We start from the raw sequence: 16,670 nt of genomic DNA, 5'->3' as shown, positions 1-16,670 counted from the left end.
GTCCAGGGTCTCTGGGGTTTCCCAAGCATGTAGGGCACTGACCGGCACACAGTGTGCACCTAATAGTCTAACGAATGCTCTCGGCTTGAGGGGTCCTGGACTTGACTAACACTTCCTAATTTATAACTGACCACTTCCTCCTCTCTCTTATTCTGGTGCCAGGGACCTGCCACCCACGGGAAAGGCCTAAGAGGCCCTCCATGGGAAAAAAAAAAAAAACTAGTTTCTTCTTACATATCGTAATCTGCAAGTAACCCTTTTTCTGCTCTTTCCGCATTTTTTTCCCCTCTTGCCAGTCTTTTTTCCCTGACAATAAAAGAAACCAGGCTTGTAAAACGAGAGCCTGTAAACTCTCAGGACATTTTCATACATGTAAGGTGTCTTCTGTGGCTGCTTCTCTGGCCCCAAAGACAACAGTGAGGCCCAGTCACCATTCACAGGTTTGTGTAAGCCATTGGTTTTCCTCTGCGTGCTCACTGAGGTGAAACACGGAGCTGCCCTTGTTCAGTCCATGGGACCCACACAATGGCAACCTTGTCCGGCTCAACCTGGTGGTTTTAGTCTTAGTGGAGGCCTTTCCTATGCACAACGCCTGGCAGCTTATTCTTCTGCACACGCGGCTCCGTCAGTACCACTTACCCGTCCCTCTCTGTTCTGGAACCCCTCTTGAGCTCGCATTAACAGCACAAATAATTCATAAGCATTAGCAAGTCAGTGGGGAGCCCTGCCACTCAATCACTGTCCAGATTTCCTGAGTCTTGATGCGAATGACTGCTGGTCCGTGGGGCTTTTTCCAGGAAACCCTTCCCACTAATTCCCCTAACCAACGGCTGCTATGCAGTGCTGGGCACTGGAGATTCTGCACACATGGTGTCTTCCTGGGGCTGCTGCTAACTCTGCTTGCTGCTCACACTATGCTCCTCCTCCATCAATCTGGCCTCTAACTAGTGGTGAACATTTAGCCCGCTGTGTATCCGCCCCAGTCATGAAATCGCCCCTGCCCCGGTTTGTTGTTTAGGGTGTTTAGATTTCTGGGCCAGCACCACTAAGAAAAAGAGCAAATTAACTTTTGGAGCTTAATTGTAAAAGGGGCTCTTTCCACCATCCCCTCCCCCCAACTCCCTCCTGGCTTTGTTCCAGCCAACAGCAGCCGGACCTTTAACTCTCCATCTCCTCACAGCCGGAGTCCTGGGGGGGGGGCGGGGTGTCTGTGGACAGTGTGTCTCCACTCAGCCATGACCCTGCCCCTCCCTGCCTCCCAAATGACTGTCCAGGGACACCATCTATCTCCACGGTTCCCATTGGGCCTGGCCTCATTCTATGGGGCTCAGAATAGCCGTATTCCCAACCGGGCCTCATTTGCTTGAGAGCTGGCTAAATTCAACCGTGAAGATTACGTGTCCACCCCAAAGCCCCATTCGCATAAGATGGGGCATGTGGACTATAAGATCACCTGTCATGGAGGCTAAGCACGTCATTCCAATCCAGCTGCACCAGATTAAAAGGCTGGACTTGAACATTTTGGCTCCAAGAACAAAACAGTAATAGGAGACCAGAACGTTAAAAGTAATCTGCAGCCTACAGAACACGTCAAACTAGAGGTGTGTTGTGGGGGGAGGCACACAAGAGACAAAATAAAATGACAGTCTCCTCTACTCATCAATCAATGGCTAGCTCCCTTGTTCAGGATAACAGGCTGGAAAACCCGACACCCCGCTGTGAGGTCAATGGGCTCGCCTTCAAATCCTCCCCAGCGTGTCACCAGCTGTGAATCCGCCCCTGTCACCAGCTGTGAACCCACCCCAATTTGTTTTCAGTGGAAACCGAGCTGAAAACAAACAAAACCACCTACTGTAAGGCCTGAAGAAAGAATTAATAGAAAACACTGGCCGCATTTGAACTTAGTCACAGCAGTTTAGATATACACAAGACACATTAATCTTTTGTGTGTTTATTTATTTGGGGGAGGATTTTTCCAAATAGGGTCTCGCTATAGAGTCCTCTAAGTCCTGGAACTTGCTATGTCGACCAACCTGGCCTAGAACTCACAGAGATCTGCTTGCCTCTGCTTCCAGTGCTGAGATTAAAGATGTGTGCCACCATGCCCAGGTCGTTATGTATTTACTATCACAAACACAGCATCAAGGCGTTAATTAACTTTAAAAACAAAACAAAAACAAGAAACGTAGAAGTTGGACATGGTGATGCACACCTTAATCCCAGCACTCAGGAGGCAGAAGCAGGTAGATCCCTGAGTTCAAACCCAGCCTGGTCTACAGAATGAGTTCCAGGACAGCCAAGGCTATACAGAGAAACTGGGTCTCGTAAAGCAAAACAAAACAAACATTAATTCACAGCTATTTCGTAGCTCAAATCTGAGACCATTGTTTAAAAATGATGAGCAGAGAAAAGGTAACGGCTTCACTCCAGCTACTTTAAACTGGACGGCGCTAAGAACTCCCGGAAGCCTCACCTCAGCAGGGGGGACAGATAATTCAGATAAACGAATCTTGGGGGCAGGGCTTTTACTTCAGTGGTAGAGATTCGTGTTTACTTGTGTGCAAAGCTCTACATTCAAGCCTCAGCAAGGGGAAAATATATTTAAAGTGGACTGAATAATTTCACGTTCTTTTTTTTCTCAATCCTCACCAGCCCCCGGATGCAAGCGTAGGCATTTGTATTATTTAGGGCACAGAGAGCGCAAGGCTCTGGTAGCAGAGCACACAGCAGCTGGTAGAGGACAGAGTGTGCCGTCAGCTGACTCTGAATTCCAGGACTTCCCACCAGGCTGGGGGGAGGGGGTTACCCAGCACGCCCAGCCTCCAGGCAGAAGGTTGAGTCTGGGTTAGTCAGGTGGGACTCAGTGGACAGCCTCATCAACCCCTTAGGGGGCTTTTCCTTCCGGACGCTGGGCTCCCCAGTCTCCGAGCATGCCCAGTGCTCTCCTTGCCGGTCCGACCAGTGCTGCCACCGAGCCGTGGCTCCAGGTTTTGTGTGCGATCCTAGGCGGGGCCAGGGCAGTGCAGCCCCCGGGACTCCCGGCTCTGTCGGAATTCCCCGGACTCAGCGCTCTGGCGGCGCCCGCCGCGGTGCACTACCTTGGGACCGAGATCCGGATTTAAGCTGGGAAACCAGGCACGAACCCTCGCTCCAAGGTGGCATGGTGAAAAAAGTCTCGAGGCATCTGGCACCAAGTCCGACTATAGGGCCCGAGCCATCGCTCCATCCTTTTGTTAACCTCTTCATTCAACAAAACGTTTTTAGTGCGTGCCAAGAGTTATTTGGAGGCTAGGTCTCTTGAGAGGCGGAGCCACCGAACTGACATTGAAGGGAGGCACTCCTTAAGGGGCATCAAGAGAGACAGCCAGTAAGCGACTCTATCTGCCCCATTTGCCCCTCTGCCCTCTTTCCCTAGTCATAGGCACAAAACTTGCGTTTTGTTTTGGCGCTGGCTTTTCCGTCCTAGGAAAGCTTCCTCGTTTAGCTGCGTGACTGAATGGTATCTGTCACCTGATCCGGCTGTTCCACCAGCTCTCACCGGGCCATCCCTTTAGTCTTCTTGCCCGGCTCTTTTTCTCTGTTCTTAAGAATTTATCACCTCACACACTGCGTTGTTTGCGGGCCTGTTTGCTGCGAGAGACTCCCTACCAAACTCCCAGCAAGTGACAGAATTTTTGTTTATAGATTAAGTGTGAAGAACGTAAGTAGCCATTGAGTGGATAAATGGTACACGCTTGGAAGGCGATAACAGACGCGGAGAGTTTTAAAAGGTAGCCAGAAAGGCCTCTCCGACGAAAGGTACCTGTACGGTGAGAGGGCGCCGGGCACCAGCCAAGTTGGGGGGGGGGGGGGAGACGTCCTACCCCGAGGGAAAGGCAATACAAATGTCCCGAGGCGAGTCAAGTTCAGAGGGTGTGATGGAGAGGAAGGTGCACGCCGAGCGCAGGTAGGCAGGTGTGGGAGGAGGCGGAAGAGGCCGGCAGGAACGCCCGCCAGCTAGGGGCCCCGCAGGCCCTGGGACGGGCTAACCCGCTTGGCGTCCTAGGACCAGCAAAGGAGCGCTGCGCTGCAGTCAGCGCGACCCCCAACTCAGCCACGGAGCCCTGTGCAAGCTCTCGGTCCTTTCCGCCAAGTCCTTGCCATTTCGAGGCATGCCATCCCGGAAAACCAGGCACACAGTAGGTGTTCAATAAATACTTAAGGTATGAATGGCGGCGTGCGTGAACCGGGGTCTAGGAGGTCTGCGGGAGTTCGGCAGGTGGCCCGCGGAGGCGCGTGGCAGCGTCCCCCAAGTCTGTCCCGGGCCCGCCCCTGTCCCGGGTCCCCCCGCCCCGCGCGCGGGCCCGTCGCGGCCACAGCCGGGCCGGCGGGAGCCGCCCGCGGGCTGCACTGGGCATGCTCAGACGGCGGCCAGGTCGCGGCGCGAGCGAGCTTCCGTGCCGCCCGCCAGCCCGCGCGACCTACCTGGGTGCCCCGCGCCCCCGGATGCTGCAGGTATGGGCGGCTGGGATCTCCACGGGGCGGACCGGGGCGCGGGCTGCGGCGATTGGGGACACCCAGGGCGCCACCCCACCCCCACCCGGCCCGGGGCGCGGCGGACACGCGGGAGGACTAGCGGGAGGGCTGGCAGCCCCGGGTCTCCGCGCCACGTCGGGCATCCGAGGGGGCGCAGGCCGAGATCACCTGGCGGGGCTGGGGCGGGGCGCGGGCGGGGGCGGCGCAGGGTTGGGCGTTCAGGACTTGGCGGCGCGAGCGTGGGCGTGCGCTCCAGTCTGGCTGAGTCCTGGGGCCCGCGCCGCGGTATCCTTAGCCCAGCCGAGGGGGCGCACCGCCGTGGGGATCCAGTCTTCTGCGGCCCCCGAGGCTCGCCCCCTCCCCCACGGGGCGGGGGGATGGCAAATTCGCCTGCCGATTGCAAAGACGGCATTTCCTGGGCCTGGCACGAACTCCAGAGTCAAACCAATCCGCCCCGTTCTGCGAGCGACCGGATGGTTTCTCTGTTAACTTGCGGTGACATTGCTGCGTTGTGCGGAGGGAGAACGCTCCCCGGAAACCCTCGCCCCCGGTTGCAGCCACCCAAACTTATTACGAACTTGACGGTTGCCTTTAAAAAATTAATGGGAAGTTAAGACAACTTGACACCTGGGTGTTCTATGAAGGTGCAGGGAGCTCGTGGTTGGGAAACGAGAGACCTGGGTATAAATTGGGCTCTTCCCCTTGGCCAGCTGGTGACCTTGGACGAGTCGGTTAACCTCCCTGATCTTCCATTTCCTCCCTTGCATGCAGGCAGTAATAATGCCCACCTCTCCGGGTTGGTGGTGGATTAAGTAGGATAAATGATGTGGAGGTGTTTGGCTCCGTGCCCGGCACAAAGCAAGCGAACAGTTGGCGTGATGTGATTTTAATTCAGTTAGAGACCCTCGTGGCTCCCATTTCGTCAGGAAATTAGAATTAGGCAAGCATTTTCGGAGCCTGTGTTTGTGCCCCGGAGAATGTCTGCGGAGGCTTTGGAAAAGCGACTCAACAGTGCGGCGGATGAGCAGAGAGCCTCCTGTTTAAAGGCAGTCTGGAGTTCAGAAACTTCAGAAGTTGACACTCGGGCCCCACTTACAGAAAGAACTATTTTTGCGAGATGATCCGTCTTGCAAATGGGAAGCCGATGACTTAGAGAGCCTGGCTGGGAAGATGCCTGTGCTGCAAAGCTCCCAGGCCTAACCTTTAAGTACTTGATCAGGGTCTGTCGGCTTCTCACATTGGGTTTGCGCCTTCTTTGTGGGGGGTGCCCCTTGTTCATTATAGGGCGCAGAACAACCTCCCTGGTCTTTGCTCTGTCGGTTCCGGCAGCAGCTCCCTCCCTATGACAAGCAGGAATGCTCCGTATATTGTCTGGGTTGAAGTGACCTGCTTTTTAGTAGATTCAGTTGTGATAACTTCTGCTTTCTGTCTACCTCGGTTATCTGAGAATTTCATCTGGGGCTTTTAATGATAATATGGAATCATTGCAGTTAGTGACCTCGTATGTAAAGTCGTGTAGTGTATGTAGATCATCTCATTTCGGTTTTACAGTTCTCCTTCGGAGGGTGGTGTCACTTCCATTTTATAGAGAAGGAAATTGAGGCTCTCAGCAGGCTCCCTCGCTGTCACTGTCCCGGAGGGTGACTGGGGTGGAAGAACCCAAGACTTCTGGTTCTAGAGGCAGGACTTTTTCTTCTGGAAAGTCTGCCATGTGTGGTGTAGACAAACCTCACATAGATGTCTTTCCCTGATGACTAAACCAAGATCTAGACTATATTGGAAACCGGAAGCCTTCCTGAAATTGACTAGTTGAAAATTAACAATGATAAGCTATTATCTGACAGGGAGTAGGCCATTTTAGTTAAATATTCTAGTATATGAGCAGCCCCATAAATCCTCACATACAGTTAATGGGATACCAATCTGTCGAGACTTAGAATAGAATAAAACATGCCTAATACTCTATATTGATCTGGGTAGTCTCTGGTCATTTGTCTTCTCCAGAGACTAGTGTATGCAAATTAGACCTGACTGGTATACTGGAGGTCAGATTTCAGAGGGCATTGGGAAGCGCCCAGGCGAGCCTTTGAACAGAGGTTTCTGTTTGGCAGCTGCAGGGCTGTGGGTAGGGAAGCCCAGCGAATAAGCCAAGAGACCCCCAACCTGGAATTCAGGTTGCACTTCTCTGCAGCTCAGGACAGATTTGAGTGTGTCCCTGGGCTCTGGGTTTACCAAAGAGCCAAATCCAAGACCCCAGCTTGAAACCCTTCTGTTACCTGACCTCATAGCAAAGTCATGATAGCTTTTGATTTGCTTACAAATCATATCATAGGCAAATCTTATTCCCAGGAGAATTTGACATCTAAGTTTGTATAGTCTCAGTCCTGGGATGGTAATTGCTCCCAGTTTTTGTTGACTGTGACCTGGAAGTTTAATTATAGTGTTGTTCCCCACTCCCTGCCCCCTTACACACACACACACACACACACACACAAGTGAGCTGCCAAGACTGAGTAAGACCAAAAGCCTTCCGAGCTACATACAGGTCTGTGAACGCAAGGGACACTGGTTTCTAGAATGGGTACAACCTGCTGGAGTGACCAGAAGACATGGAACACCCTCTTTCCTATCCAGGTCCGAGGGACTGGCATGTTAGAAAGGGACCGCTGATTTGTGGTCCCCTCTTTTGACCATAATAGCAGGGCTTACCTTCCTGTACCAGTCGGTCAGTTCCTGGAAAGCAAAGGCAGCCCTTTTTCTCTCCTCAGGCTCTGGCGAGGCTGGAATGTTGATGGGATTCTGGCTGGCTGGGCTGGCGGGTGTTGGGGGCCGATGCTATGTTACTTTCTACAGATGAGAAAGGACTGGGCCCAGGGACATTGAATTAGTTTCTGCTAGTGCCAGCTCCCGAAGCCACCTCTACCTCCAAGTTATCTGGTTATCCCGAGTGCAGATCCAACAGCAAAGGCAGACTTTATTTATTTATTATTTATTTATTTATTTACTGGTGAAGTCTATACTGTGTGTCAGGCCCAATGTTGCAGAGCTGGAAGCCGAGTTGGGTTGTGAAAGTACGCGGTGGGCTTGCGAAGACCTTGTGCCCGTGCGCCTGTGTGTCTCCGTCTACCCACCGATCTCATAACTGCTTTAAAAGAGGATCAAGGTAGATGCAACCCACACGAGGGGTGGCAGCCATGCATCCATACCGTGTTTGTTTTCTTCCTGCTGTCACCAAGTAGCTGACCAAAGCAGCTTACGGAGGAAGCGTGGTTCATGATGGCAGGAAAAGTCGTGGCTGCAAGAGCTTCAGAAAGCAGAGGGAGATGGGCAACCCCTGATGCTTTCTCCTTTTTATGTCGTCTGGGGCCCTGAGTCATGGAACGAAGCCAGCCACATTGTGAGTGGTCCTTCCCGCGTTAATTAAAATGATCTAGAAGATGCCTGGCAGTCAGCCTTGCCCCCTGTGTGATTCGAGATCCTTGTCAAGTTGAAGGTCATTATTAAGCGCCACGCATGGTTGCCAGAAAATACACCGAGACGGGTACGTCTTAACGCTTGCATTACGCCTCCAAGGTAGTTGGCGGTCAGAGTAATTAGGATGCTCCCTAGTTACTGAGTAAGGCCATGTGTGAGGCTAAGTGCTGGTTTTTCTTTCTTCCCTCTGCATTGGAGCCCCTTGTACTAGAGATGCCTCTGGGTGTCTCTTATTACAAATTAACATGGCTCTTACTGGCCACCAGGAGCTGTTTGAGTGCTGAGGCCTCACAGCGACTAGCTAGCCATGCTGCCTCCCCAGGAAGACCGCGGAAGGCAGGTGAGGGCAAAGTCCGTCTGCCCTCCGTGTGTCCCTCAGTGGGTGATACTCCCAGTGGCGTCGCCATCTGTGCCTGCTGGGCAGCTACCAAATCAGAGGTCACAGTGAGTCCTGAAGGCCATGGCTTGTTTTCCCTAACACTGGGGTCAGCGGGGCTCTGCTGACAACATCTTCTGAACCAAAGACGGGGCTCTATCCTGTGAAAAAGAATGCCGGAGTAGGAACTCTGTAAGAGGAGACCGGGGAGTGCATGGATATTGAGAGAGTGGAATTTTTGAGGCACTGGGATGGTGTATGTGGAACATTAGGACAGAAGCTCTGGAACTGGGGTAGTTCTGGAAACTGCAAGCCCCTGATAAGCTGTCAGTATACACAAGCTTTAACCAGTGGCCACGGTAATGCGTCTTCAGTGCTGCGTCTCTGCTACTGAAGCCCGGGAAGCCTCCCTGCCGCTCTGAGACCCAGTAACTCCCATTTCACAGATGCATTGAGCAAGGCTCAGAGATGGCGGTGACTTCCCAAAAGGATCCACAGTAGCATGGTGGGGACTTGAACCCACATCTGTCCCCTAGACTGATTACACACCTGTTAAGCAAAAGTCATCTCAGAATTTATTCCTCTGTTTATAGGCTTTCTTAAACGAGCTGATGAGGGGCTGGAGAGAGGGCTCAGCAGTTAAGAGCACTTCCAGAGGACCTGGGTTTAATTTCTGGCACCCACATGGCAGCTCACAACTGCCAGTAACTCTAGTTCCAGGGACCCTGACACCCTCACACATGCGGGCAAAACACCAATGCACATGAAATAAAAAATGAGCTAATGAGCCCCTAAAGTCTGGGACAGTGAAAGTCCCTTCCCTTCAGTATGGGATTCTTGGAGTCACTGCTGAGTTGCTGCCCTGTGGAGGCCCGCTCCCAAGTCAGGGCCACCCGTTCCCTTCCTCAAGACTGAAGGAAGACAAGATTCAGGTCCCGGAGGGCTTTGCTGGCTGGGTGCTGTGTTTATGAGCGTGGGCGTGGGGTGGAGCCCTGGGCCTCTCTACCCGCCTCTCTTAGATGAGTCAGCTTTGAGGGCCGGACCAGAGAGGCAGCAGTTCGCTGGCAGCCGTCCCCTGCCCACTCTGGGCACTTGGCTTGACCTCTCACCCACTGCATCCCCTCCCTGTGTCTGGCTGGCACATGAATGCGTGTGGTTGTGGAGCATTGCAGTGCCTAGGCGCAGGAGAAACAGGCAGATGGTGCTTCTTCAAGAAGCAGCTGTCACCACACCACAGGTCCTCCGTGTGTCCCTGTCACCAGTCCGGTCTGTTCCCTGTAGCCACAGGGCCCCAGTCCTCCTAGAGTAAGGACAGAGCCAGTCTTGGTTCTAATGCACTTTCTCGGGCCTTGAGCTTGCCGCTATGTGTCCTGGTCCTGCGGCCTGGGACTGACAGGGCTGGCGAATGGTTTCCTTCCACCCAGCTCAGCTCAGCCCTGGGCCTCAGCTTGGAATGTTCAGTCTACCACAGCCTTGCCTTGACAGCCTTTTTCACACTTGGCAATTTTGCGGTTGTTTAGTGTGGTTTGCACTTAGTACCTGTGTCTCCATGTGGGCTGGGAGACCTGCTGCTAAGTCAGGCTAGATCTCAATCCTTCCCTCCCCTCCTCCCCGCTTCTTCCTGCATTCCTCCCTCCCTCCTTTCTCTGAGCTTTGCTTTTAACTTTATTCTGACCTAATCAGACTTAAAGTTACAAGAGAACCACTCAGAACTCCCGCGTCCTCTGGCCCCAATCTCCCAGCTCCCATTACCCCTTTATCCCATTTATCATATCTTTCTGTGTGCAAACCATTTGAGGACCACTCTGATAGGCCCTTCCCCCTAATAGATTTATTTCCCAAAAGCAGTCACATTCTTCGACATAACCACAGTACACATTTTATTTTCCCTTGTAGTTAGAGTGCAGAACTCACAGGTGTATAACCTTTCCATACACTTGCGTTTTGTTCATAGCTCCATTGCCCTCCCGTTGCCTCCTCCCATCTGCTGGTGCCTTCTCCTCCCTACACGTTGTCCCTCTTCCACTTTCATAGTTTGATGTGTGTGTACACTCCTGTTCATGCTTGCGTGTGTGTAGAGAAAGATTGATGTATGAGAAAAAGGATATTTTGTTGAATGAATTTTCCTTTTGATTCTGAGATGGGGTCTTAATGGAGGCCCAGCCAACTTCAATCCTTGTTGGCTTGTTTGTTCGTTTTTGAGACAGGGTGTAGTAATATGAGTGGCGGGGCTGCGTTCCCAGCACCCCGGCCGCCTGCTCGGCTAGCTTATGCCCCAAAATAATTACACGGACACTGTATTCTTTTAATCACTGCTTGGCCCATTTCTATCTAGCCTCTTCTAGGCTAATTCTCACATATTAATTTAGCCCATTTCTAATCATCTGTGTAGCGCCCCTAGGTGCGCTTACCAAGAAGATTCTAGCCTATGTCCATCCTGGGTCGGAGCTTCATCGTGTGCGACTGCCTGGGAGCTGGGAGCATGGCGTCTCTGAGGCGTCTGCTCCCGAGAGGAGAGCTGTGGAGTCTGAGCTCACTTCCTCTTCCTCCCAGCGTTCTGTTCTGTTTACTTCTCCCACCTATCTTCTAACCAATGAGGGCCAAGCAGTTTCTTTTTATTTAACCAATGACCTTCCTCCATCAACAGGGTTTCTCTGTGTAGCCCGACTGTTCTGGAACTTCTTGCTCTTTTAGACCAGGTTGGTCTTGAACTTGCAGAGATACGTCTGCCTCTGCCTCCTGAATGTGAGATTAAAGGTCTGCACCACCACTGCCCAGCTAACCTTAAACTTTCTATGCGGTTGAGGATTTCAGGTGTGAGCCAGTGCGTCCAATTTTTGTATACTGTTCGAACCCAGAGCTTCATGCTTGCTGGACAAGTATTCGATCCAGGGAGCCCCATCTCTGTTCCTCTCCTCCACCAGTACAGCTTTTAGACTCACAAAATTAATACTCACAGCACTGCTGCCTAATCTGTAAACACACACCTTTAATCCCAGCACTCAGGAGCCAGAGGCAGGCTGATTTCTGTGAGTTCTAGGTCAGCCTGGTTGCTGTTTCACAGAGAAATACCATGCCGGTTTGGGGGCAGGGGACGCACCTTATTTTTTGTCACTTGCCTCACTAAGGTCCTGTGTGGAGCAGACAAAGCCTCTGTGGTCTGCTCGGTGTGGTACGCTCCGGCTAGCACGTCTGTTAGAGCTAGCTTGCCTGCGACCTTGGCATTTTTGCTGTGCACAGGTGGCATTTTGCCACAGGTCCTTCAACTTGGGCCTTTCAGTTTCGACTCACTATTGCTCCAGCGACAGGCGCTGTGTGTGGACAGGCCAGGGTTCTCGGTAAACACTTGATGAGTTCAGAGGGGAGTTTCACAGTGGTGGAAAGCGAAGCGAGGCTCCCGGCATTCTGCATCCCCAGCCCTTGATGTTGGTGCCGTTTGTTGTAGTCTTGCTATAAATAGGTTTCAATACCGCTTTTTTTTTTGTCATATCTATACACCCCAGAAGGGTGGGATAGTGAACCTACTGTTGGCACACGCAGCCTCAATAATGGGTTGGCAGGTATACCGGAGAGGCCAGTGGCATCCTTGATGAGGAAGGAGACTCACTCTTGAGGTTCCCCTACCTCGGAAATAGCACCTTCCAACTGCACCTTTGACTTCTCTGGATTTGGGGCTCAGGCATATCACCCAAATGAGAACATTCTGAGAGTGAAAGAGCATGTTGTTAATAACCTCACCTGATTGGCCGGCCTCGGCTGGGACTACTGTAGGTGCGTTAAGGGTATGTGTTCGTTCAGTTTAATCAGTCGTGACTTTGAGGTTGAGATCAGACTAGCCTAGCGCACGTCCTGGCACTAGAAATCCTCCATCGGGATGATGACGAAACCCACTGATGTGCTTGGCGTTGCCTAGAGGCTCTACGTGTTCCCTGCTTTGGTCCCACACCTTTGGTCACCCTCCAAGCTGTTCCTCTTAGGGCCTCTTTACAGCCCTCTTTTCTTGCTCTTTCTTGCCTGGAACCTCACTGCAAACTCAGGTTGGATGGAGGGACAGGGCAGGGCAGGTTGATGATATAAGGCCTCAAGGAGAAGTGTGCCTGGTCTGCTGCTCCCCATCCGCCCAGCAAATTCCAATGGAATTCAAAGGCCAGATGTGTAAGCAGGGCAGAGCAGGAGGCCACAGTCTCCCTAGATGAGGGTTTCTTACCCAAGCACGCACAGTTCACAGGCCCGCCAGCTTCAGTTCTGTAATCAGATCCACTGGCAGAGGCAGGCAAGCAAGTGGCACTGGGGACCTAGGACTGGGTTTTTCAAGGCCCAGTAGGTACAGACAGGTTTGGATGCAGAGCAACCAGGCAGAAAGCCATCCTAGAAGGCTGGCTTTCTAGGGAGTGACTAGGGAGTGACTGTTAACCCAGTGTCAAATGTGCACAGGGCAGGGGTAGGCTTCGACATCTGTGCAGTCAGGCCCTTTATTCAGCCCTAAGAAAACACTAACCAGAGCTGGGCTCTGAAGTCCTGTGCGATGGAAATGTGCATTTACACAGTAATGTTCCGGAGAGCTGGCTAGGTAGGCTTCAGGAACATCATCCAGGGAAGCATGATTTGATCTCAAGATGAGTAGGTACCGAAAGAGGGCTGGGCCTATGACTCAGTGGCAGAATGATTGCCGGGCGTGCACAAAACCCAGGGTTCAATGCCTTAGGACTACAGCAACGTTAACCCAAACAAAACTTCTATTAAAAAAAAAAGTCCTGCCGGGCGGTGGTGGCGCACGCCTGTAATCCCAGCACTCGGGAGGCAGAGGCAGGCGGATCTCTGTGAGTTCGAGACCAGCCTGGTCTACAGAGCTAGTTCCAGGACAGGATCCAAAACCACAGAGAAACCTTGTCTCGAAAAAAAAAAAAAAAAAAAAAAAAAAAAAAAAAAAAAAAGTCCTTTTCCCAAGCTCAGAGAGGCAAACACATTTGCCTTTGCTTTGCGTCTCATTTTACAGGACAAAACATCACAGTGTGAAAACTTCAGGGGACCCTAAGGCAGCCTCATCTAGCTTCCTTCCCGTAGAGACAGAGGTCCTAATGGGATCTGGTATTCTCAAGGGCATTCAGGCACGTAGCAGGGCTGGGACCCACATCTCAGGTCTGGGGTGCATTTTTTAGGTCAGCTCCAGTGGAGCGTATCAGGCTGTATATTTTTATTATTTAATAACCTTTGGCATTTCTCTTACTATGCAAATAAGTTTGCTGTTGCTTTTGGAACAGTTAGATATTTCTTGTTCTTTTATATAGGCACTACTGGACTGTTGGGAATTTTTCTTTTCCATTTTCACGTATATTTTTAAAGGCTATATAAACTTTCCATGGGCTCTCTATAGTCTGTGGCTGTGTTCCTCAAATTCAGAACATCGGAATCCCCTGGAGGACTTGGTGAGACTGGGCCACCGGGCCACATTCTCTAAGCTCTGTTGGTCTGACTCAGATCCATGGTGGGCAGGAGCGTCTTTGCTGCTGGCTTTATGGAAGCCACTGATTCGAGGAGCTGAGCTAGGGCAGGCAATGGTTGAAGAAGATAGCTCAGACCTTGCAGCCAGCTGTCTCTCCTGTGTGCTCCTTCTTTGCTCGGATGGGTTCACACCCGACCTTTGACCTTTGCATTCTCCCCAAGACTCCCTCGCTTCTCCAGGTCGCCCCGCCACCTCTGCCTCTTGCCCCCGTCATGCTGGAGGCATGTGAAGGAGGATCCTCGCCTTCCCAGCTCGCCTTCATCTTCCGGCTCCGCACTCCTTGCCTTCTGTCCTCCAGTCAAAGAAAAATGAATGTCTGCTCTGGACTTTGGCGTGTTTTTTAACCTATCACCACCTGAAGGAGAAAAGGCCCCTCCTGCCAGGTCTCTGCCCAACTTCTCTCTTTACCTCCTAGCGTCTTGGAGGGACAGTCAGCAGAAACCGGGAAAGTGTGGTTCTCACCTCTCAGGACAGACTTGCCATTTACTTCCAGTCCAGATTTTTTGTTTGTTTGTCTCTGAGGTAAAGGCCTCCTTTTAAAAAAAATGGTGGTGAAAAATTGTAGAGGTTAGAATTTTCCATTTGTCCATTTTTAAGTTGTGGCACACGACGCTTGTCTGCGCTCTATGCGCCGCCATGTAGTTCGTGAACCGGGCAAGGGGCTGGAGATTGAAACACACAGAGACACGGATCATCCTTGAAGCAGAAATGCCCCAAGAATGCCCCCTTTATTGTGGTCAGGGGCAGCTTATGTAGAGATAGCCACGCCTCAGCCAAGCCAGAAACCACTTTCCTGCCCTCAGGAACTCCTGAAGGTCTCGTGCTCAGAGCAGCTGTAGGCACTCAGATCAAGGGAAAACAAGTTGTTTACAAGAAATTCAGGATCTGGGGGTTCACTGCTCCCAATATTAAGCGTCCAGGGTTGGGGCTTTACATGACTAAATGCATTTGCACTATTGTACAGTGGTCACTGCCATCCACAGAACCCCACAGCCCCTGGGAATGACAGCCATTAAGCGACAAGTTTCCGTAAGTGTGCCTCTTCCTGCAGCTCCCACGACTGTCACTCCAGTTTCTGTGTACAGATTCAACTGTTCTGTGCTGCAGCACTTAGCATGGTGACACACATCTTTAATCCCAGCCCTTTGAAACCAGCCTGGTCTACAGAGCCTGTTTCGGGCCAACTAGGGCTGTAGAGTGAAGTCTGAAAAGCAAAATGAAATCAAGCTTCATCCATGTAACGTACTTCGGGATCTCCTTTACAATACCAAATGCGGTTTTGTCGTTGGTTTTGTTTATTGTGTATCCGTTGATGGACATGTGGGTTGCTTCTGCCTTTTGGCTGTTGTCAGTATTTTTGGAAGTATGGGAGTGCAGGCAACACCATTCTGGTTACCTTGCCTTCTCAGGTGACTATTTAGGCGTTTATATAGCAGCCACACCCTGCTATTTAACCAATGCTGCCGTTGCTGTGATGGCCACGTACTCTTCTCTTGTGAAAACCAGGGCCTGCTTCTCCTATGTGAGCCCTTTTCGTCTATGGGCGGCCATGTGGGAGACACTCTCTATGGTAGGGCCTCTGCAATGCTGTTCTCCTCTACCCCCAGCATGCTTGGCTCCCCCACTGTTGTCCTGGGGGCCCTCCTGTGTTAGCTACCTCGTCCTTCGGGGCTCTCGGGTGTGAGCCTTTGGCTGGCTCAACACTGGACACTTCTGGTCTTGTCTGTGTCACTGCCAAGTATCTCCCCATGTGTGTCCCTAAATCCTTCAGCGTGTCCAATGTCACTGCCTTCTTTCCTCAAAAATGTCCTGTTGCCAGGTGTGGTAGCACACACTCTTAATCCTAACAATCCAGAGACAGAGGCAGGTGGACCAGTGCTAGTTCAAAGCCAGCCTGGTTTATGTCGTGAGTTCCAGGCCAGGAAGGGCTACATAGTGAGAGTTTGTCTCCAAAACCCCAGCCTTCCATTGTCTTGAAAACGTTAAAGTCGCCTGCCCTAGACAATCTTGCCTGTCCCATCGTCCTCCAGCCCACCCTTCTACCCCTTTCTCAAACCAACTTCCCCCCAACACCTTCCTTTCGTTTCTTTCTTTGCCAAAAGCCCCCCAATGCACCTTCAGACCTCTCCTTACTGTTGTCCCCCAGAAAGTATCCCACCCCAAAAGGCATATGGGTCAATCCCATTCTCTACAGACTGTATGAGCTGGTGACGTCTCTTCTTTCCTTCTATCATCTTCCCCAGCACCTCAAACCATGACTCCAACTCCAGCTTCCATGTTTTAATGGGGATGCCCATTCCCTCCGTCTTAACTGAGTTCTACGTTCTTTGTTTCCCGAAAGTTCCCAGAAGATGCTGAGGTGTGGCCTACACACCCACCGCCAACAGTGGCACAGGTGGACCCCACGAGGCACCTGTTTTAGAAGGAGTCCTCTTTTCAGGCTGTTAGTTTGTAAGAGTTTGTGTGTGGGTGTGCATGTATGTTTGTGTAGGGCTTTGTGTGTGTGTTTGTATGTGCATGCATAAGCATGCCTGAAGTTGATGTGTCTTCCTCAGTCTCTGACCACTTTATTAATCCAGATAGGGTCGGATTGAGCCCTGAGGATACCACTTAGGACTAGTCTGCTGTGGTGGTTTGAATGAGAATGTCCCCCATAGGATCACATATGCTAGGTCCCCACCTGGATGTGAAGGATGAAAAGATGTGGCCTTGTTGAAGAGGTGTGTCATTAGGACAGGGTTTGAGGTTCCAAAAGGCTCCTATGATTTCCAGTGCCCTCTCTCTACTCTCTCTACCTGTGGC

The 16,670-nt window shown here is 51.6% G+C and overlaps 1 protein-coding gene across 4 annotated transcripts in view; it reads left to right on the top strand.

The window, feature by feature from the left end:
- The first annotated feature begins 2,867 nt into the window (after nt 1-2,867).
- Ptpn3 (protein tyrosine phosphatase non-receptor type 3) overlaps nt 2,868-16,670 on the top strand; it is a 109,677-nt gene continuing 95,874 nt past the window's right edge. The window contains exon 1 of one of the 4 annotated variants that reach the window (XM_041656975.1): nt 2,868-3,367. The gene's annotated coding sequence lies outside the window, so the exon portion shown is untranslated. Of the gene's footprint in view, nt 3,368-3,878; nt 4,179-4,404; nt 4,495-16,670 lie in introns of those variants that run through there. The other 3 variants (XM_041656973.1, XM_041656976.1, XM_041656974.1) reach the window with 3 other exon arrangements.

The sequence above is a fragment of the Microtus oregoni genome, unplaced genomic scaffold (assembly GCF_018167655.1).
Source record: "Microtus oregoni isolate MIOR12 unplaced genomic scaffold, Mior012 000008F_ref0000371, whole genome shotgun sequence".
NCBI lineage: Eukaryota > Metazoa > Chordata > Mammalia > Rodentia > Cricetidae > Microtus > Microtus oregoni.
Note: the sequence above shows the minus strand (reverse complement) of the source record. Positions and strands in the feature narration are given on the sequence as shown.